Source organism: Phacochoerus africanus, chromosome 4 (genome assembly GCF_016906955.1).
Source record: "Phacochoerus africanus isolate WHEZ1 chromosome 4, ROS_Pafr_v1, whole genome shotgun sequence".
In the NCBI taxonomy this organism is placed as follows: domain Eukaryota; kingdom Metazoa; phylum Chordata; class Mammalia; order Artiodactyla; family Suidae; genus Phacochoerus; species Phacochoerus africanus.
In genome coordinates this window covers 116,393,072-116,415,527 of record NC_062547.1, presented here as the reverse complement: position 1 = coordinate 116,415,527, position 22,456 = coordinate 116,393,072, and positions in this window count along the sequence as shown.

Below are 22,456 nucleotides of genomic sequence, written 5' to 3'. Positions count from 1 at the left end.
AAAGGTTCAAGTCCCACTGAACTTGAGATGCACTGAAAAATGTTCCTGTCCTTTAACAGTAGGTCTGCAGGATTGTTTAAAAGGCCTCATCAGTCACTGTCTACACAATGGGAACAAAATGTCTCCATCGACCTCAATGACAGACCTTGGCATTTCCGGAAGACTTCTATGAAAAAGCCATTGTATTGTTAATTACCAAGGACTTTTTTTTTTTTTTTAATCAAGTAGGATGTTTATTTTGCTGTTTAAGAAGGAGCACAGATGGCGTTCCCATGGTGGCACAGAGGAAACGAATCTGACTAGGAACCATAAGGTGGAGGGTTCGATCCTGGCTCAGTGGGTTAAGGATCCTGCGTTGCTATGGCTATGGCATAGACCAGCCCCAACAGCTGCAATTAGACCCCTATCCTGGGAGCCTCCATATGCTGTGGGTTCGACCCTAAAAAGGACAAAAATAAGTAAATAAATAAAAATAAAGAGAACTAGATACTTGCCATAAAAGCAGGACAAATGAGGATCTGTTGCAGTTCAAGGAGGGAAATGAGATTTTTGGCTGGGCTGGGTGGGAGAAGACTGTGCAGGAATCTTAGGAGAGGCAGCATGAGTTGACCTTTGAAGAATGGCTGAGCCCAGCAGAGATGGGAGTGAGGAGAAGGTGTCCCAGGATGTGGGACCACTCTGGGAGAAAATGCGATGGAGATGGGAATGTGAACGTATGTGTGGGGAATGGCAGGTGTTCTATTTTGGAATGGAATCTGGATTAGATAGTGAGCTGAAGCCAGATGAGTGCCAGGCTAAAGAAATGGGACTTCTGATTGGCAGTGGGGGGGGGGGGGGGCCTCTAAAGGTTTTTGAGCACAGAAATAATAGGATCAGAGATGTGCTTTTTTAGACATTCCAGTGGATCTGTATCACATTCATGAGTAACTAACATGAATTCAAACAGACTAGTGTTGAATGTGATTCTGGTGTTTAAAGAAACATATTTTTCATACTAAAACCAAGCAGATGACTTCATCTGGTGTTCAACCAAAAGAAAAGCGATCTGTTCCAAGAGTGGAGGAAAAATTGGCGGTGCTGAACTTATTAAGAAGTAGTATGGCTGCAGATTCTCCTTTATGGGCAATATAAGGCATTTTCAAGAGCACTGTTGCCTATATGGGATTTTCTTCTTAAACAATGACTTTAATACTTAATCCCCACTATAATCTGGCAGCAGTAATGTAGTAAATTGGAAGTAGGAAATGGACTTGCCAACTGGACTATCCCAACAATCCAGCAAGAGGCGAAAAGGGCCTGAATTGATTTGGGATGATGGAAATGGATGGGAAGGGCAGACATAAGAGGTTCTATAGAAAGATAGTAGATAGAAACTGTAGTGGAAAGAGGAGAGCTTAAAAATGCCTTGTAGATCTAGAACTTGGCGGAGTGGGTTTGGCAGAAATGTCCTCGACAAAAACAGGTATTCCAGAGAAGAAATAAGTTCAGGAGGAAACTATATCTGGGATCTCCCTAAGTTTAAGGTGGCATCTTTGTAAGTTTGGGGTGGCAGAGTCAAGTGGAAATGTTTAGAAGGAAACTTGAAAAGAACCGATAGAGATCAATCAAGGTTGAGACAGAGATGGAAGTGAGGGGTTTCCCCTATTAGAATAATACCTAAAACTCTGGAAACAGCTAAGCTTGCTAAGGAAGGGAAGACAGAGAAAAGAAAAGTGGCCTGAGGACATTCTCTTAAGGAAAGTCTTTTTCATGGTAAAAGGGGAAAGAATAAAAGAAGGAATAGGAAGGCCTGTTAGAGAAAGAGGAAGATCATCTGGAGAACTCTGAGTCTGGGAGTCCAAGGGAGGTATCAAGACAGAAGGGACAGCATCGATATTATAGGCTATAGGGGAGAGGGGGAGGAGCCTGGAGACTGAGAGAAGAGCACGGATGTCTTTCAAAGATGAAGCTCTAACAAGCCAAGGGGAGAGAATGCAGATTCCCACAGGAACCAGGGACACTAGCCATGTACTACTCTTTCCATAAACTTGATGGTAACAGAGATGGGATAGTTTCTTACGGTAGGTAAGCAGTGCTGAGGAGAGGGTAGAATGGGCATATTTGTATTCGGGACGAAGGGAAACTTAGAGACACAGAGAGAAAAGGGAAATGATGAGGAGTTCCTAAAAAAGGAGGGAAGGAAAGGGTGAGGAACAAAAATCATGAGCTTAGCTTTGGAGTAGGCTTGGGGAGGAGGAGAATTCAGATGTTCCTTCCTAGGAGACCCGCAAGGGTTGGGAGAGAGCTGGAGAATTTACACACTAGTAAAGAGAAGACGTCAGAGATACACGGTAACCAAGAATATTTGTTTATAGAGTCATCCAACTTCCTCTGTGTGATTGTGAAGCCTAAGGATAATTTATCATCAGATTTTAACTTAAGAACAGGGATTGTCCATCAGTGCAAAGGAGGATAGGGTAGTTGTGATCCCCACCCTTGAAACTGTTCAAGTGTAGGTTCAAGGTTGCTGGGAAACACTGCAAGTAGGTAGAGTATAGCTTCATGCAGTAAGTGAGGAGTCCAAATTAGTGTTCTTCCAATCCAAGGCTCCATGAAATGAAGGGAGGGAGTTTAAATGTTTCGTGGGTGTTTTTCACCTCTTAGTTGGTTAGAAATCAGGCTGGGAATCTCTACTCTCAAGAAAGCTAAGACATTGATGTAGACAAGAATGAAACTGGGTCAATGTCCTAGGTATATCAGAAATGCAAGGAGCCACTCAGCCTGTCATGTCAACACACCAAAGGGGAATGGAGCCCCAAGTGCATTTCCAATATAATAAGAAACAGATCAAGATTCGTGCTCACTCTGGTTTACCAAGTGAATAACTGTGTGTCTACAAATCCTTTCATGTCGCAGCTGCTGCAGCATGACCCCTCTCAAAGAGCTTATCCAAGTTCTGCTTCAACAGAGAGTTAGCTCCTAATGAGAGGTGTAGACAGGGCATGGCAGGAGAATTTATCAAGATCAGAGAGCAGGTCTGGGAGAAGCAGAAAAACCTGTCTTCTGACTGGGCAGTACCCTGAGTTCCCCTTCTTCCTGGCCTTGTCTTCCCTAGAAGCTGATCTCTTCTCATCTGGTTTCTGAGAGAGGGAGGCAGCAGTGGTCCTGGGAGTTCCTGGGAAAGCAGTTGTCAATTACGTGACAATTACACGGTTGGGTCTGTGCCCTGAACACACACTGTAGTGCACCGGCATTGCCTTTCCACTGTCAGGGCACGCTGGCCCCTCTATGCATGATGGCTGCTGACTTCAGTCAATTTCTACATGGTAGGGATTCTATTCTGGGTCTTATCTGTGCCCTCCACTGGTAATGAACATCAGATGAAATAAAGCAATCTTGGGTTGAAGTCTTGAATCTCCAGCATTAAAGAAAGTGACTGAACTCTGCGACCAGCTGACCTCAGCCCTGGTCTCTGCACCTAGGGTGTCCAAACTGCCCCTGGCTGCCGCTGCCGTGGCCACCGCCAGCACCCCAATCCACTATGCTGAGTCAGGCTGTCTCCTCCAGCCCACACAAGGACCCAAACTCCAAAACTACCCCCTTCTCCCTTGACTCTCTTAAGCTAAACCCAACTTTGATACCTTAGACTTTAGGAAGAAAGCAGCCAGGTTAAGCTAATTCACACCAAGGTGAAAAAATAATCTTTTTAACCAAGCCCAAAGTATGTGTGTTGTAAAAGGCGAGAGATTTATGCGATCTGAAGAGAAACCAGAGTATATGTGTGTGGTAAAAGAGAATGCTTTGAAAGAGTGCAGAGTTGGTGGGATTTCCTGAGGCGGAAAAGGATTTTTCAGAGAAAGAGGGGGCTGTCAGCACCCTATGGAGATGCAGGAAGTCCTAGCCCTCCGAGTCCTCGAGAGTCATAAAAGTCAAGTATAGGAGTTCCCGTCGTGGCGCAGTGGTTAATGAATCCGACTAGGAACCATGAGGTTGCAGGTTCGATCCCTGGCTTCGCTCAGTGGGTTAAGGATCTGGCGTTGCCATGAGCTGTGGTGTAGGTCGCGGATGCGGCTCAGATCCCGAGTTGCTGTGGCTCTGGCATAGGCCGGTGGCTACAGCTCCGACTGGACCCCTAGCCTGGGAACCTCCATATGCCTCAGAAGCAGCCCTAGAAGGCAAAAAGACAAAAAAAAAAAAAAAAAGTCAAGTATACACTCAAAAGAATTTCCTACTCTAAATCTACAAGACCACCCCCATGAGTCCAGAAATGTTCTTCCTAACCCAATTCCTGTGGCCCTCTGTTCAATCACCCACCAAGCCAGCTCCTCTCTCAGGCCCTGAGCCAGGACTGAGACCGAGGTTGAGAGACTCTTAGCCTGCCTCAGTATCCTGCCCCAGCATCCTGCCCCAGCAGACATCACTGGCTCCTGGTGCTACAACATAGAGGCTTCAGGAAGGAGTTCCTGGGTGGCTCAGCAGGTTAGAAACCTGACGTAGTGCCCCATGAAGATGTGAGCTCAATACCTGGCTTCACCAAGGATCCAGTATTGTCCCCAGCTGTGGCTCGGATCCAGTGTTGCTGTGGCTATAGCATAGGCTGGCAGCTACAGCTCCAATTCAACCCCTATTCCAGGAACTTCCATATGCCCCAGGTACAGCCGTTTAAAGTAAAAGAAAAAAAAAATTCAGGAAGCATTGTACTGGATGATCTTTGTCTTGGTCTCTGTGTTCTCAGAAAACAACATTAAAAACCTAGAAAAAATCTGGGAGTTCCCATCGTGGCTCAGAGGAAACAAATCTGATGAGTATCCATGAGGAGGACACACAGGTTCAATCCTTGGCCTCGCTCAGTGGTTTAATGATCTGGCATTGCCATGAGCTGTGGTGTAGGTCAGACGTGGTTGGATCTGGCATTGCTATGGCTGTTGTGTAGTCCAGGAGCTACAGCTCCGATTTGACCACTAGCCTGGGAACCTCCATATGCCACAGGTGCAGCCCTAAGAAGACAAAAAAAAAAAAAGAAAAAAAACCTGGAAAAATCTTATAATCACCTAGTTCATCCCTACATTTCACTTACATAGGTAAGGACATGCAGGGTCAGCAAGGTTGTGGTGTTGATTCAAAAAAACAAACAAACAAAAACAAACAAACAAACAAAAAAAACAGCCACTGTGTACCAGACACTGTGCTGTGTTGGGAATCAGTGGTATAGGGAACAGAAAAAAATCTTTGTTTTCACAGAGCTTGATCTTGATGGAAAATGATCAATAAATAAAGAAGATAGTTATAGCTTGTGATGGATGCTATAAGGGAATTAAAAAGGAGCTATGATGAGGGAGAGCAGGCCCCTTAAGTAAAGTAGTCACAGAAGACCTCAGTGAGGAGATAACCTTTCAACATGAAGGTCAAAAAGGAGGCAGAAGGCCAGGCAGAAGGATGGGCAAGTGCAAAAATCCTGGGGCAGAAAAGGGCTTGACCTCTCCAATATATTCCAAGTTTTAAATTTAATTTTAATTAAAAAAAAAAAAAAAGGTGTTCCTGTCGTGGCTCAGTGGAAATGAATCTAACTAGGATCCATGAGGATGCAGGCTTGATCCCTGGCCTCGCTCAGTGGGTTAAGGATCCGGCATTGCCGTGACCTGTGGTGTAGGTTGCAGACTTGGCTCGGATCTGGTGCTGCTGTGGCTGTGGTGTAGGCCAGCAGCTGTAGCTCCGATTCGACCCTTAGACTGGGAACCCCCATATGCCGAGGGCACAGCCCTAAAAAGCCAAAAAAAAAAAAAAGGAAAAGGTACACATTATGATGGAACATGATGAAAAAATGACTGACGAGCCAGACCACAGATTCCATTCTGTGTGCATAGAGATGCCACAGGAAGACTTTAAGCAGGGCAGAAACATGATCCAGTTTACGTTTTTAAAAAATAAATCTATTCCCATACAAACTTTACCACTAGGTAACCTAAAAAGTAGACAAAAGAAAGTTCCTCATTTATATGAGAATTCCTTCAAATAAATGAAGAATGGATAGAATGGAAATACTCCTGTTTTGCAACCTCTAATGAATGAACAGCTTTAGACATAAAGCACCACAACGGCTTGTGACATCACAAAAAGACATGCAACTAAACGTGTCTTCTTTTTCTTTTCTTTTCTTTTTTTTTTTTTTTTTTTTTTTTTTTGCTTTTTAGAGCTGCATCTGTGGCACATGGAGATTCCCAGGCTAGGGGTAGAATCAGAGCTATAGCTGCCACAGCCACAGCAACGCCAGATCTGAGCTGTGTCTGCAACCTAAACCACAGTTCACGGCAACACCAGATCCTTAACCCACTGAGCGAAGCCAGGGATCAAACCCGAAACCTCATGGTTACTAGTTGAATTCGTTTCCACTGCGCTACAAAGGGAACTCCTAAACATGTGACTTCTGATGGAAGAATTCAATACCACCCATGAAGCCAATTTACAACATGAAGGAACCTGTTACATTAGCCACAGGGATGCAATCAGCAAAATCCAGACTGTAACTCTACAGGACAAACAATCTGGTTTCTTTAAACAAGTAAATTGCAAAGGGAAGAAAAAAAGCAAGTGAACGAGTGAGATATTAAAGGAAGGAACACTTATAACCAATTGTAATAGGTGCTCCTTATAGGATCATGATTCAAAAAGAAGGTTTTTTTTTCACACTTTTACAGATATATGTTGAAATATTTAGGGGTGAAAAGATATGATTTGTGTCAAAAATACTAGAGAAGACAAAGAAACCAATGGGGTTTTCAATGAAATAGTCTGATATGAATTGATAACTGTTACAGCTGGGTGACAGACACATACGAGTTCAGGTTACTCCCTCTCTCCACTAGTACATGTTTGAAAATCTTCATAATAAAAAAGCCAACAAAGGATAATCTTGCTTTTATATAAAGAATGAGTCGTTGTGCCATAAAAGTCAAGCAAGGAAACTTGTTAAAGGCTTTTACAATTATAAGAGGATGCCTGTGGCTTGAAACTCAGTAAGTCAATGAAGATATATTATTTAGGTAAAACTGACCCAGACTTGGTGAATGATTGGATGCAGGTAGTGAGACAAAGAGGAATTCAGATGTCCATCAGTTTGTTTTGTTTCATTTCGTTGTGCTTTGCTTTGCTTTTTAGAGCCGCACCAGCGGCATATGGAAGTTCCTAGGCTAGGGGTCAAATCAGAGTTACCCCTGCTGGCCACAGCCACAGCCACAGCCACGGCAATTCAGGATTCGAGCTGCATCTGCAACCTACACCGAAGCTCATGGCAATGCTAGTTCCTTAACCCACTGAGCCAGCCCAGGGATCGAACCCGAATCCTCACGGATACTAGTCAGATTCATTAACCACTGAGCTATTAAGGGAACTCCCTGTCCATCAGTTTTGGGGTTAAACAGTAGCGTGCGGGGAAGGACTGGGTTTGGGGAATCAAAGGTCCGGATACATTAAATTGGAGATTCCTATTTGACAACTAAGAAGATGCCAGTCGCAATTGGATAAATGAGTTTGGAGTTCATGGGAGAGTCAGGCTAGACAAATGGCCTTGCAAGTCACCAGCATGTAGATTGTAATTGATGTTGAAAGTCACAAGAATACAAGAGATCACCTAGAAAGAGAGTAAGTACAAAGGCACAGTCCCAAGAATTATCACTGAGATGCTCCAATATTTCCAGAGGGTCCAGCATGGAAGATCAAGAAAGAGCAACCAGTGAGAAAGAGCAAAACTGAAGATGTGACTCCCTAGAGACCAAGAGACCAGCGTGTCAGGGAGAGTTGCAACCTATGTGGAATGCTGCTGAGAGTTCAAAAAAGTGACAATGAAGAAGTATCCTTCGGTACTGGAGATTAGTGGGGACTTCAGAGGAGCAATTTCATTAAGTGGTAGAGATGGATAGAAGCTAGATTAGGGTGGACTGAATAGTGACTAGGAAGTGAAAGTGTTGAGAGCCTATGGACGTAATTTTTGAGAAGCATGTTGCCCAAAGCCTCACCACCATAGAACTATCACTGAGCTCTTGAGCCAGTCCTAACTTCCACTTTTGAGCTTTTCTCTCTTTACTGTGCTCCTTCAGTCTTCTTGGAGTCCCTTGGCTGGGATTAGAGACTCTGAGTTGTTAGCACAGTGGACCCCTCCCTAAACTGATAACTGCAGCCTGTTCCATCATGCTGGGTCTTCACCTTGCTGTTAATAAATCAGCCGCCTTTCTTTGAGACCCAGTAACTTCCTGCTGTGACATGGGTGGAATGCCGTAGATCATTTGGCTCATCTATGTTTAAAATTTGCTGAGAAAAGAAATACTTGAAAACTATTTCCAGATTAAACCTCACACATAGAACAAACAAAAAAATCTAGCCTCTTAACTACAAATATAACTCAAGCACAGAAAGCAATCCTCTGGTGTCTGTCTCATTAATTACATCCACAAACCGCCTCACGCCCAGCCTCGGCATAGAATTCTTCTAACCTAGAATCACTTGGCATCACCGTGCCAAACATTATCAGTGGGGAATTCCTCATTGAGATTCACTGCCACAAGCTTGCATCACGTGAGGCTGTCAAACTGCTCCACTGTCTGATAAGACATTTTGGAGCTCAAAACTTAGTATCTGTGTCATCTTGTCTTAAATACTCAGAGTATTTTTCAAAAATCTTTATTTGTTCTCAAAATTTCTTAAACTGTATCAGATTCTCCATGGAAAGGAAAAATAATCAGGGGAGATTAGGGATTTGGAAAGCCAAGGAAGTGTTTAAAAAAAAAAAAAAGTTTAAAATCCTCCCAGGAGTACCTGCATAGGGCCAATCTCCTGGAAAGGAAAAAGGAAAATATTATATTACATTGATGCATGAAAATAAATGTAGTAAAATTTGGAGAACTTGCTGAAATGAAATGAATTCCAAATGCCTGCCACTGTTATTTCCCGAGCTCTTAGGGAGGCTAAAACAGCATCATTCCATTTCTCTTTCAGCTAGAATATGTTGCAGCAGTGGCCCGAAAGGGGCAAAGAAAGAATTAACATAATGTAACACCTCACAAGACCTAATGCCAGAGGCAGTTCACTTGGCATCGTACCAAGCTGATGGACGAAGACGGGAGACTGGAGCCCTAGGCAGGAGAAAGCCATCATTCCACATTAAGGGTCCACCAAGTTCTGTGGCCGGGTGCTTGGGTGGAGATTTCCTAGAGGAACACCCTGAGGCATGAGGCCAGGCTCAGGGTGTCCCTCTAGGGAATAATAAGTCATCTTCCCTGTCCCAGCCATTCTCAATGGTTATGCATGACCACCATGTGAGCAGACATGCTCCCTTCTGAGCAAATTCTCTTTCATTGGTATGTTTAGCCATGACACTTACTTATGCTCCAGTTAATGTTTTGTTTCTGGTTCTCTTCTGGCCACACCTGTGGCATGTAGAAATTCCTGGGCCAGGGATTGAACCTGTGCCACAGCAGTGACCCAAGCCGCTGCAGTGACTCCTTAACCAATGGGCCTGAAGAGGACTCCCAGTTAATGTTTTTTCACGTGACTCCAGACACTTTTAAGTCTTCTCATTTCCATAAAGCACATCTATAACTAGATTTGTCATGTTCCACCAAAAGCAAGGTTAAATTTCAGCTTGCACATTTCTGTAAATGGAATCAGTTTCCAGTCCCATAACTCTGGAGTCGTTTTCAGTTCCCTTCTCCATCTCCTCTTCCAGTCATTCAGCCCTTCCTTCCCTCCTTGCTCTCTACTTTCTGCTGGCAGCATCTTCGAGGCCTTGTCTTTTTATATTTTGGTATCTATAACTTAATGAAATGACTCAACTCCAAGTCGTTCTGCATTCTCTAGCCCAGCTATTTTTCTCCAAAATACAGCTTTCTTTCAGGTCACTGTACAAGTAAATCTTTTAAAAGATATTTTATAAGCTTTATTGAAACACAATTCATATACCATAAATGTCACATTTTTTAACATGTACAATTCTGTGCTTTCTACTATATTCACAGAGTTATGCAACCCACTGCCCAATTTAGAACATTTTCATTACCCCCAAAAGAACCCCCTCAAAGAAACCTATATACTCTTTAACTATTTAACTATCATTTCCTATTCATCCCAATCACTAATCTACTTGGTGTCTCTATAGATTTGCCTATTTTGGACGCTTCATACCCTGAAATAAAACAATATGAGGCACTTTCTGTTTTCTTTCATTTAGCATAATCTTTTCAATGTTCATCCATATTGTTGTATGTATCAGTCTTTCATTTCTTTTTATTGACAAATAATATTCCATTGTATGGTTATGCTGCATTTTGTTTACCCATTCATCAGTTGATGGACATTTGAGTTGTTTCCTTTTTTTGGGGGGGGGGGGCTATAATGAATAATATTTCCATGGACATTTGTGAGCAGGTCTCTGCATACATATGTTTTCAATCCCTAGGTATGTGCCTAGGGATGGAATTACTTGGTAATTTGGAACTACCAAATTATTTCCCTAACGGCTGAACCATCTCACATTCCCACCAGCAATGTATGAGGGTTTCAAGTTATCAACATTCTTGCCTACGCTTTCTGTCTGTGTTTTGATCTTTCTCTTCTCTGAAATCCTTCCACATTTCTGTCCTTCATGGCTCCATTAAAGACCAAGTTATATGATGCTGAACTCAGTAAGTAAAGGGAAAACCAGGACTCCTAGGGCTGTGTCAGTCCTAGAAAATGGAAACAATTCAGTTCCAGCTGGTAAATAACCAGTCTCCCAAAACAGAGTGCCCGCTCCCTGACTATTTGCCATCCAGGCTTCCCCATTCCTACCTCTAGGACCCCAGAGCTTTCCACAATCTAGGAGCCATAGGGCTGACACTTGGTACAATCAAGGGCTCTGAAACCTCCCCCTGTTGCTGAAGGCTAGTCCCACTATCAAGCAGTTTGAACATCACCCCTGCAGAGAAGAGATCATATGTCTTAAATGAAGACAGAATCAAAGAGTAAAATGAAAGATACCCAATTACATGGTTCCATTAAACAATCACCATACTCTTTCTTTTTTTCATCTTTTGTGTTTTTAGGGCCACATCCGTGGCATATGGACGTTCCCAGCCTGGGGGTCGAATGGGAGCTGTAGCCACTGGCCTACACCAGAACCACAGCAATGCGGGATCCGAGCCGCATCTGCAACCTACACTACAGCTCACGGCAATGCCGGATCCTTAACCCACTGAGCAAGGCCAGGGATGGAACCCGCAACCCCATGGTTCCTGGTCGGATTCGTTAACCACTGAGCCACGACGGGAACTCCCAACTCTTTTCACTTCTAATTATTTTTTCACATACCATTACTGGCACCAGGGATAGAGTGGGAAATGAATCTCTTGGGATATAAGAGCTAACTCAAAGATGCCAACAGCTGTTATCTGGAGGAACTGGGGAATCTAAAGAGCAAGAAATGGCTAACAATTTAAACTAATTTCTTTTGCTTTTCTTAAGGTGGGAACCTTCTTCAAAAGTGAATATTTCTCCATCTTGAGACAATGGCAGCAATTTAATGCCTTTTCATATTCAAGACATTTTTTTTTTCCTTTTTCTGCCGCACCTGGGGCATAAGGACATTTCCTGGCCAGGGACTGAATCTGAGCCACAGCAGCAACTTATACCTCAGCTGTGGCAATGCTAGATCCTTAACTCACTGTGCCACAGAGAGAACTCCAGGAAATATTTAACTATCAACTACAACGTTCATGCACTTTGCTGGGTACTAAAAATATAATGGTGAATAAAAAGAGATGCCCAGGAGTTCCCATCGTGGCTCAGAGGGTTACAAACCCTGCCAGTATCCTTGAACATGCAGGTTCGATTCCGGGCCTCTCTCAGTGGGTTAAGGATCCGGCATTGCTGTGAGCTGTGGTGTAGGTCACCGACACAGCTCAGATCCTGCATTGCTGTGGCTGTGGTATAAGCCTGCAGCTGCAGCTGTGATTTCAACCCCTAGCCTGGGAACCTCCATATGCCACAGGTGTGGCCCTAAAAAGCAAAAAAAAAAAAAAAAAGAGAGAGAGAGAGAGAGAGAGAGATGCCATCAGATGCCATCAGCTGATCCTGGAGTCACCTCGTGGTAGAACACAAAGACGGCCTCTTGTAAACAAGTCTTTGTCCATAACATTGCAGTGCTTTACCAGTGCGATTTTGGACCTGTCCACGTGACTTAACTCTTCCCACTAGAATAAGCCAGAAGTAATGGTGTGTCTGTGCCACCTCAAGAAGCCTTTCAGGTTTCCTCTTGCACATCTGCCACTAACAGGAGATGCCTGGGATAGCTTTCTGGGGGATGACAGACATGCGAGCAGTTCTACAGTCACTCAAACTGAGGCTTAGATCAGCAGTCAGCCAGCTGGTCCCCAGATAGATGAGCTAGACCAGCCTCCAGCCCAGCACAGCAGTTGCCCTGCCAGCCTAGAGCTGACCCCAAATACATGAGCAATAAACATTTATTGCTGAATGCCAATGAGATTTTGTGGTGTTTTATTATACAGCATTATGTGGCAACAGATAACTGGTACACCACTTAATCATAACAATGAACATAAAATCACAAGCTGCAGTATGTGAAATACATACAGAAATATGTGAGTACATGCAAGCTAGATCTAGCCTAGACTGGGTGGGGAAGGGAGGTTGGAGAATACTTCCTTATTTTTTCTTATTTACAGTATATTTTATTTAAAATAACATATCTACATTTTTATAATAGATTGATGCATTCAACATAGGGTATTTTAAAAAATGAATGATATATTTTACATTATTTTTGCCTATATTTTGAAATACAATGTATGTTTTCATTTACATATGTCAAAATTCAGTCACTAAATTTTCATCAGAAATACTTGACCTGTGGGGGTTTTTTTTAGTGATTTTTATTTTTTCCATCACAGCTGGTTTACAGTGTTCTGTCAATTTTCTACTGGACAGAAAGGTGACCCAGTCACACATACACATTTACATTCTTTTAGAGGACATTTCTTTAAGGAAGAGATGTGTGATATAAGACCTGAAGGGTGCACGGTAGTTAGCTAGGTGAAGACTGGGGGAATGAGTTGTTTAAGCCACTGGAGTGGCACGTGCAAAGGCCTTGCATGGCAGGAGTGGTGACTCAGTCACTCTAAGAAGACCAGTAAGGCTGCAACATGGCAATAAAGGGGAGGGTGCAAAGCAATAGGGCCAGAATGAGAGGCAGTGACTGGAGCAAGCAGACAGCTTTGCAGAACAGATGAAGGGTCTGACTTGATCCAAAAAACTGAGAACTACTGGCTGGGTTTTTCTGTTGTGGTTTTTTGGTTTTTTGGTTTTTGCTTTTTTTAAGGGTCTCACCCTCGGCATACGGAGGTTCCAGGCTAGGGGTCCAATCAGAGCTATAGCCACTGGCCTACACCACAGCCACAGCAATGTGGAATCTGAGCCGTGGCTGTGACCTACACCACAGCTCAGGGCAATGCCAGATCCTTAACCCACTGATCCAGGCCAGGGATCGAACACCCATCCTCATGGATATTAGTCAGGTTCATTACCACAGAGCCACAACAGTAACTTCCTGGGTAGTTTTAAGATGACAGTAACAGTTGTTCTTCTCATATGCTTGCTTACCTAGCTGTAGCATGGGTATACAGTTTCTCATACAAACACCTTGGAATGTGCCCGTGAATTTTTCAAGCTAGCTCTGAAACAAGGATATCATTCATCCATCCATTTATTAATGAACATTTATTAAAAGGCTCCAATTTGGAATGAATATATGATTCAGAGATTAACTCCATGAATGGGGCTGTGTCAAACAATCTGATAGGTACCAGAGAAACAAAAAGACAGGTCTCCTGTGCTTAACCTGCTCACAGTCTAGGAGGGGAAAAAACAGACATCCTTGCTAACCCAGAGATATTGCAACAGTGTTCTTTAGAAGTGCAGAGAAGGAATATCTGTGAGGGCAAAAGTAAAATGTGCTTGAGGCAATGACAGTTCCTATTCCGACCTGAAAGCTTCTGTCATATCTGACACGGACGGCTGAGTGGGTAGCTGGGTTGGAGACAGACTTGAAATGGGAGTCAAATAAGAGGAGAGACATCCAGGCTACCTTCCCATGAATCTATCCCCAGATCCAGAAGCTACTGATGAGTCTTCAGCTATTTTTTCAGATTCCTATTATTCTGGGATGTTCCATGTGCATCCTTTAGTGGAAACATAGTAGGTGAGAAGATACCTCTAATTCAAGAGAGAGATTTCAGATTCTCTCAAAACTCCAGGAGAGGCCCATCTAAGAATCTGCCTTTTTCTAGGGAAAAAAGATAGAATAAAATCAAAGGCCCAAGGGGCTTCTTTTTGCCTCTTATTGGCCTTTTAACCTGACACAGTAGTCAAACAAAAGGCCATTTCCCCAATTACAATATGAATGGGCTTGGAGGTGAAGGGAGGATACCCGCCCTCTGTTTCAGAGAAGACGTCCTTTTCCCCAAAGCCTGACTTGAGAGGCATAGGGAGAGGGCACTTAAGTGCTGCAGGTGAGACAACTATCACCCGAGACAAATGCGTTGCTCAGCCCCAAAGCACACAGCCAGACACCGTGAGTGCTGAGTTCATGTATGCCGTGGGCCCGGAAAGGGCCTCCCCCATGCCTCCAAACTCTCCAGGTATGTTCCCCTGGGCCATCATGTTCACTTTGACAAGTCAGTATGGAGCTCCAGCAGGACCTTCTTAGTTCTCTTTCAAGGGTTTGGCTCCTTTTGGCCTTTGATTCTCATATTCCCTTTGTTTGCAGATTTAATCTGCCAGTGAGCCTTGTGCACCGCCAAGCAATAAAAAACTTTTTTGTAAAGAAATACATCATAGACTGAGTTACTTTGCTGTACAGCAGAAAATTGCACAACATTGTAAATCAACTACACTTTAATGTAAAAAATGAGTGGACTGTATTCTGTGTAGGTAGCATGAACTATATCCCAATAAAGCCATTAAGCTATTTTTAAAAAAGAAATACATTATAAACTCTATTCAGTATACACGTTCTTTGCAAATAATGTTGATTCTTTTTTTTTCAATTAAAAATTTTTTTTTTTTTTAGGATATGCTAGTGGCCTATGGAAGTTCCCAGGCTAGGAGTCAAATTGGAGTTGTAGCTGCCAGCCTATGCTATAGCCATAGCAATGTGGGATCTGAGACGCCTCTGTGACCTATGCCACAGCTCACGGCAACGCCAGATCCTTAATCCACTGAGCAAGACCGGGGATTAAACCCGAATCCTCATGGATACTGGTCAGGTTAGTTACCATTGAACCAAACAGCAATTCCCTGATTCTTTTTTAATTTAATTTTATTTTGTTTTATTTTATTTTCCCACTGTACAGCAAGGGGATCAAGTTATCCTTACATGTATACATTACATTTTTTTCCCCCATCCTTTGTTCTGTTGCAACATGAGTATCTAGACATAGTTCTCAATGCTACTCAGCAGGATCTCCTTGTAAATCTATTCTAAGTTGTGTCTGATAAGCCCAAGCTCCCGATCCCTCCTGATTCTTATTTTTAGATGAGGCTCTGTTAAAGTAAGGATTAATGGAGTTCCCATCATGGCTCAGCAGGTTAAGAACCCTACCAGTATCCATGAGGATGCAGGTTCAACCCCTGGCCTCGATCAGTGGGTTAAGGATCCTGCATTGCCGTGAGCCATAGTGTAGGCCGCAGACACGGCTGGGATCTGGCATTGCTATCTGTGGCGTAGGCCGGCATCTGTAGCTCCAATTCTATCCCTAGCCTGGTAACTTACATATGCCATGGGTGTGGTCCTAAAAAGACCCCCCCCCAAAAAAATAATAAATAGTATGGATTAGAAGATATTAAATTATAAATCCCAAATCCAGCTCTGGTCCTCTCATTCCTAGATCCTCAACCTTGTTAGAAAATTCCCAAACTCCTAATAACACCCATGTCAGCAAACTTTTCTTCTTTAGCAATTCCAAAGGTACCCTTTCTTTACTGTCAGCATATTCTTTATATGTTGAATATAATTATTTATTTAGTGGGCGCTCAACAACTTATAGGCATTAGGTAAAACCTTATGAAGTTAGTAAATAGCATCAATTTTAAATAGTTCCACTTAATACTAAGTTCTGTGGCACAAAGCCAGCTTAGACAGTCAAGTTGGAAGTACGTAAGTAATTTTTTTTTTGTCTTTTTTTTTTAGGGCCATACCCATGACACATGGAAGTTCCCAGGCGAGGGGTCAAATCGGAGCCCTGGCTACAGCCTACACTGCAGCCACAGCAACTCAGGATCTGAGCTCAGAGTGTGACCTACACCACAGCTCACAGCAATGGCAGATCTTTAACCAATGGAGTAAGGCCAGGGATTGAACCTGAGTCCTCATGGATACTAGTAGGGTTTGTTACTGCTGAGCCACAATGGGAACTTCCTGTAAGGAAGTGATTTTGATAGCATCCAAAGAGATCAAATATTCTTCACTGATCTTTTGAAAAAATGACAGCAGAAGATTAGAATAATTGGATTCTTTATCTATTATTATTTTTTTCCTTCCCTTTTCCACCTGCTCATGCGGTGTAGTGGCATATAGAAGTTCTCAGGCCAGGAGTTCCTGCTGTGGGACAGTGGTTAACGAATCCGACTAGGAACCATGAGGTTGTGGGTTCAATCCCTGGCCTCGCTCAGTGGGTTAAGGATCTGGCGTTGCCTTAAGCTGTGGCGTAGTTCGCAGAGGCGGTTCGGATCTAGTGTTGCTGTGGCTGTGGCATAGGCCAGCGGCTATAGCTCTGATTAGACCCCTAGCCTGGGAACCTCCATGTACCACGGGCATGGTCCTAGAAAAGACAAAAAAAAAAAAAAAGTTCTCAGGCCAGGGACCTAATCCAAGCAGGAGCTGCAGCCTATGCCACAGCTGCAGCAATGCTAGATCCTTAACCCACTGCGCCAGGCTGGGGATCCAACCAGTGCCTCCACAGAGACAAGCTGGATCATTAACCTACTTCACCGTAGCAGGAACTCCTGGATTCTTTCTCCTTGTGAAGTACCCAGACACTGTTGGGCACAGACTCTCAAAAGATATTTCTTTGGAGTTCTCTATGGCACAGTGGATTAAGAATCTGGTGTTGTCACTGCAGCAGTTCGGGTCTCTGTGATGTTGTGGGTTCAATGCTTGGCCCTAGAACTTCCACATGCCTCGCAGTGGGGCCAAAAAAAAAAAAAAAGGATGTTTCTTCTATTAAGTAGGAGAATCTACTTAACATTAGTCATATTTATAATTGAAAGATTATAGAGATAACTTGAGAATATTGTTTAAAGTCCTTTAATTGCTAATTGAATTAAAATAACCAAACCGGGGGGAAAAAAATGCATGTACAGGCTTCATCTGCTAGCCAAGGCAACTACCTACTCTTGACGGAAATGAATTCTCATAAGAGTTGAATATTGTCCTAGAGCTCATTTATATTTCTGTCATGATCCAGTAAGTTCCAAGAGTGAGAGAAACTACATTTCACAGAACCCACATGAGCCCTGGCACATCTAATCTACAATCTCCAGTTTTCATTTACATCTGAAAAATGAATGAATGAGCAACTACAGGGCTATAAAAAAGCAGGGTCACATAAACACAGTATAATTCTCTTACCTGATGCCCAGCTCTGAACAAATAAACTCCATTACATGTGTGGCTGTGTATCAAAGGGTACACTGAACTGCTTTCTCATTCTGGGGCAGACATGCAAAATCTGTCAAATACTATTCAGCTCAACCCACTGCCTTGAGCTGAATATTATATATATATATATCCAAGTTTTCATTGTAATAGCATTCCTTTTTAACTTCAGCAAGGCAAAATGGAAATAACACTGGAACAGATGCAAAAGTCTGGTGAAAATGTCTTCTTGGACGAAGCTATTTTAATGAAAGCAACACTTTCACGTGCTCCTCCTGATTCCACTTCAGTATTCAACCACCCAAATTAGAGTCACTTCACTGGCTGCCTTCATCAGATTTCATGAAACTGGGGACTATCCAAAAGAAATAAAAGGTGAGGGTTTTCCTTAAAGCAGGATGCTAGGTTTTGAACACAAACATTCAGATGAAGTGAAGGAACTTGATTAAACCCACAATTCAAGATAATGATGAACAGAATGCTGCCTGACACACTTTAGCATGTGAATTAAATTTTCTGTTAGCTAACCCACTTAAAAAATAAAAATCCTGTATCCAAACATCTCCCTTCAGGAAATTGGCCATATGTGGAATGAACAGACTCTTGGGTCAACATGGAGCGTGGCTTGCAATTTCTGAGTTTGCCGGAAAAGTGAGTTTATTGCATTATATTAAAATGGACATTGGGAGATTTATTTGAGCATATGACAGTCTAATGGGCATGTCTATTTAATCAAATGTGCCATCGCTCAAATTTATACAGGTCTACCAGCAGTTTAATACCAAAAAGGGATGTGTATGGCCAGATGCTAAAGAAGGCACCTCAAATAAGGAGGCGAGTGCATGTGGTGATGATCAGAAAAGGGCTGTCATGATGTATGACATGGCTCTTCCTAAGCACATTCATAACTCTGTAGCAAAACGTTTTCCATAAAATCTTCATTCCACAAATAGAATTACAAAATGGAATGGGAGCATATGGCCATGTAAATTTTGATGCCATCCTCATCTTCAGCAATGGCAGCGTAGATGGGCTAATGACGATGCAAATGGGGAAAAGGTATACTATTAAGTTGGCTACCTCACAACACCCAGAGGACCCAGAAATTCCAGAGCCACTTCATGACTATCAAAAGAAAAAATATGATCAGAATCTAATTTCAGCCTCCTTACTGACAGTCTCTAGAGGTACTACTTTACATAGCTTAGGCATCCCAGGATGCAGAGGGAGACCCAAGTGCTTTATAAATCATATAAGGACAAAAGGGAAGCAAATCAATTATAAAGAGGTGGCAATCAGATGATTTCCAATTATTGATACCGCAGCGTTGGGAGATGGATTGAGATGGATTTGTGAAAGAAATTAGATATAAGTTATGCAGTCTTAAAGAGTTTAGTTAGTGGGGGAGCAAGCTGCATTTTGAGTACATTCATTTTTTAAAGCACTGGGCTACATTTTACACACATACATGGTATCACTGTTTATTGCCATTTTGAGATGAAGACAACTAAAGCACAGTGATGAAATAATTTCCCCAAAGTCACAAAGCTGGTAAGTGCCTGAATAGAGATGTGAATTCAAAATCTATCTCATCTGATTCTAAAGCCTGTTGTTTTTCTACACAAGCATTTACCAAGGCAGTCTTTCATGTATCAACCTTATAACTTTGACAAGACTGTGTACCCTGTGTGTTACGGCTACTTAATATTTTTTTCTCTAATTCATAGATTTATATTTTAGAATATGCATTTTCAAATAAAAAATTATAATACTATTATTAATGGAGATATCATTGCCATAAGCAAAAGGCAAATGAAAAATTAATTAAGTTCTAGCTAAACATGGTTGCCTACACAAAGCTCTGAACCTGAGGCCTGCCTTTTCCTTGTAAGGAGGGTTTGGACAATTTGCAAGGTATGAAAGCCCTTTGTGCACTAAAAGGAGGCTTTTATCTTGATGTAAGCAGAAGGACTGAAGGAGAATTAAAATGAGAAGTCCATTCCTATCCTGTCTGGTAACGGTGTGTGGCACACGTGGGTGTCCCACTGGAATCATTACGCCTGCCACCTGTGGCACGCTGGCCACCTCGGGGAAGCATATGCCATTGGCTGAGCATTTCTGGTGAGTAAAGACAGAAGGAAATGTATTGGGTCTGTTCTTTTCTTTTTTTTTTTTAGGGCCCCACCCACGGCATATGGAAGTTCCCAGGCTAAGGGGTCAAACTGGAGCTACAGCTGCCATCTATGCCACAGCCATAGCAACGCAGGATCCGGACCAAGTCTGTAACCTACACCACAGCAACGCTGGATCCTCAACCCACTGAGAGAGGCCAGGGATCAAACCCGCAACCTCATGGTTCCTAGTCAGATTCATTTCCACTGCACCACAATGGGAACTCCAAAACTTTTAAAAAATTTAAAAAAGTATTTTGTTTCTTAAATTCTATCATTTGACTCCCTAGCATGTTTAATAATGTATATAAGCTACTTCAAAAATAAAAACAATATTTCGGCTTTCTGTATTTTTATGTACATGTACCATGTTTTCTCAGAAAAACCCACATTCACATGCATGAATTCAAACCTACTATCTATATAGCAACACACACACACCTATTTCTCTCAAAAAACGGAATTTCAGTAGCAGAGATGGGAATGGATCTTAAGTGAGAAATACATTGAAAATGAAAGAAATACAAATTCAGGTCATGTCAGGAAACAGATTTTCCAATGGTGATAAAATTGTTTGTGATACAAGACTACTTAAGAAAATGCACCAGAGTCACTGCCAAAAAAACAAAAAGAAAAAACCCAATCAACCAATCAACCAACCAACAAACCAATTTCGGTTATCACCCTGGGAGGGACAGATATTAACTGGCAAAGATGACTGATAAACTACAAGCCTTCTACTTGTTCTGAATGTTTATATTTAGAGAAATACATGTATATTTTAGAATTAGGAGAGCATACTGCTTACATCTTAAAAGTTTCAGGAGCCAGCTACTAGCTTAATTATCAACAGAGGTCCCTGACCAAATTATTGCTTCAAAAACAGTGTTTCCCTCCCCTTGGCAGTTCAAGCCTGGGCTCCGTGACTAGCACATGGACCTTACTGAATAAAAATCATGGTAGAGAAGTTAGTATGTAAGTGAGGTCTTGCTCTGAAATATAAGATCGTTCAGCCAGATTTTGGAAATGTGAAGAGAGATTTGAGTTGAATGCCAATTCATTTATTTCTCTCTAACAAGGTATCAATACAGCACTAATGATACTTTCTCAAATATTTGTAATATCCACACGTCCTAGGTTGACACAATTATATATGCAGCTTTGGGGAAGTCAATTGCTCTAATTTTCTAAAGCCAATTTTTTTTTTTTTTTTTAGGGCCATACCTGTGGCATATGGATGTTCCCAGGATAAGGGTGGAATCAGAGCTACAGCTACCAGCCAACACCACGGTCACAGCAACGCAGGATTCGAGCCACGTCTGTGACCTACACCACAGCTCACAGCAACACTGGATCCTAACCCACCGAGCAAGGCCAGGGATTGAACCGCTGTCCTCATGGATGCTAATCGGGTTCGTTAACCGCTGAGCCACGACAGGAACTCCTAAGGCTAAATTTTTACGTAAAAGGAAAAGCATGGCCATGCGACATTTCATCATACATTTATGGTTTAGGAATCGTTTCCTGTGTTTTACTGAAATATCCTCAGAACAACTGAAACTGAAGTCTAAAAGGTTAATGTGGAAGAAGAACACATTTACTTTTTGGTATGGATATGATTTTTAAAAATACAAACAGTTTTTTGGAGTTCCCACTGTGGTGCACTAGGTTAAGAATCCAACTGCAGCAGCTCAAGTCCCTGCACAGTAGGTTAAAGAATCTGGTGTTGCCACAGCTGTGGCATAGGTCATGGTTGTGACTTGGATTCAATTCCTGGCCTGGAAATTTCCATATACTTCAGGTGCAGCCATAAAATAAATAAATAAACAAACAAACAATTTTGTTATTTTGTAGATAATGCTTATTGTAGGACAATGCTCATTATTGCAGGTAATGTGCATTACAGAAAAATTTTTAAATGGAGTGTGCAAAAGAGAACAAACTAAAAATTATCCACCACTCGATTACTGTAAGATAAATACTGTTTTCATGTTGTTAATTATCCTTCTAGTATCCCTATGACTATATGTAATATATACTGGTTACAACTAAGATTCATATTGTCAAATTAAAAAAAAAAACAAATATATTTAAACTTTAAAAAAACCCCAAAAAGTTAGCTCATTTCTTCTACCCCCTCATCCCCTGAGCCTGACAACTACAAGTCCATTCTGTCCATGAGCTTACTTTTATACGTTACTTACATACATAAAATATTTATATATTATATTTTTATTTACTTTTATGTAAGAATATATATATATATCCCTTCCATGGACACAGAGTCTACAGCTACTTATGGAACAATTTCCTCTTAGAAAAACCTAAAACCTGGCTAGGTGACAACTACATTAGTGTGCAAATGAGAAGAAAACCACATGAAGGTGGGTGGAAGAGGCGAGGACACAGTCTCGCCAGGAACCCCACCCCTAATGTGGCATCCCACAACCAGGAAGGACCTAAAAAACAAGAGTTTCTCCCTGAGGAGCAAGTGGTTTATACCCTCACATTGTGCATCCTGACTTTGGGAACATACACTTGAGAGATAAGCGCCCATCACATCAGGCTTTGAAAACCAAAAGTGCTTATATCTGGAGACCCATAAGAC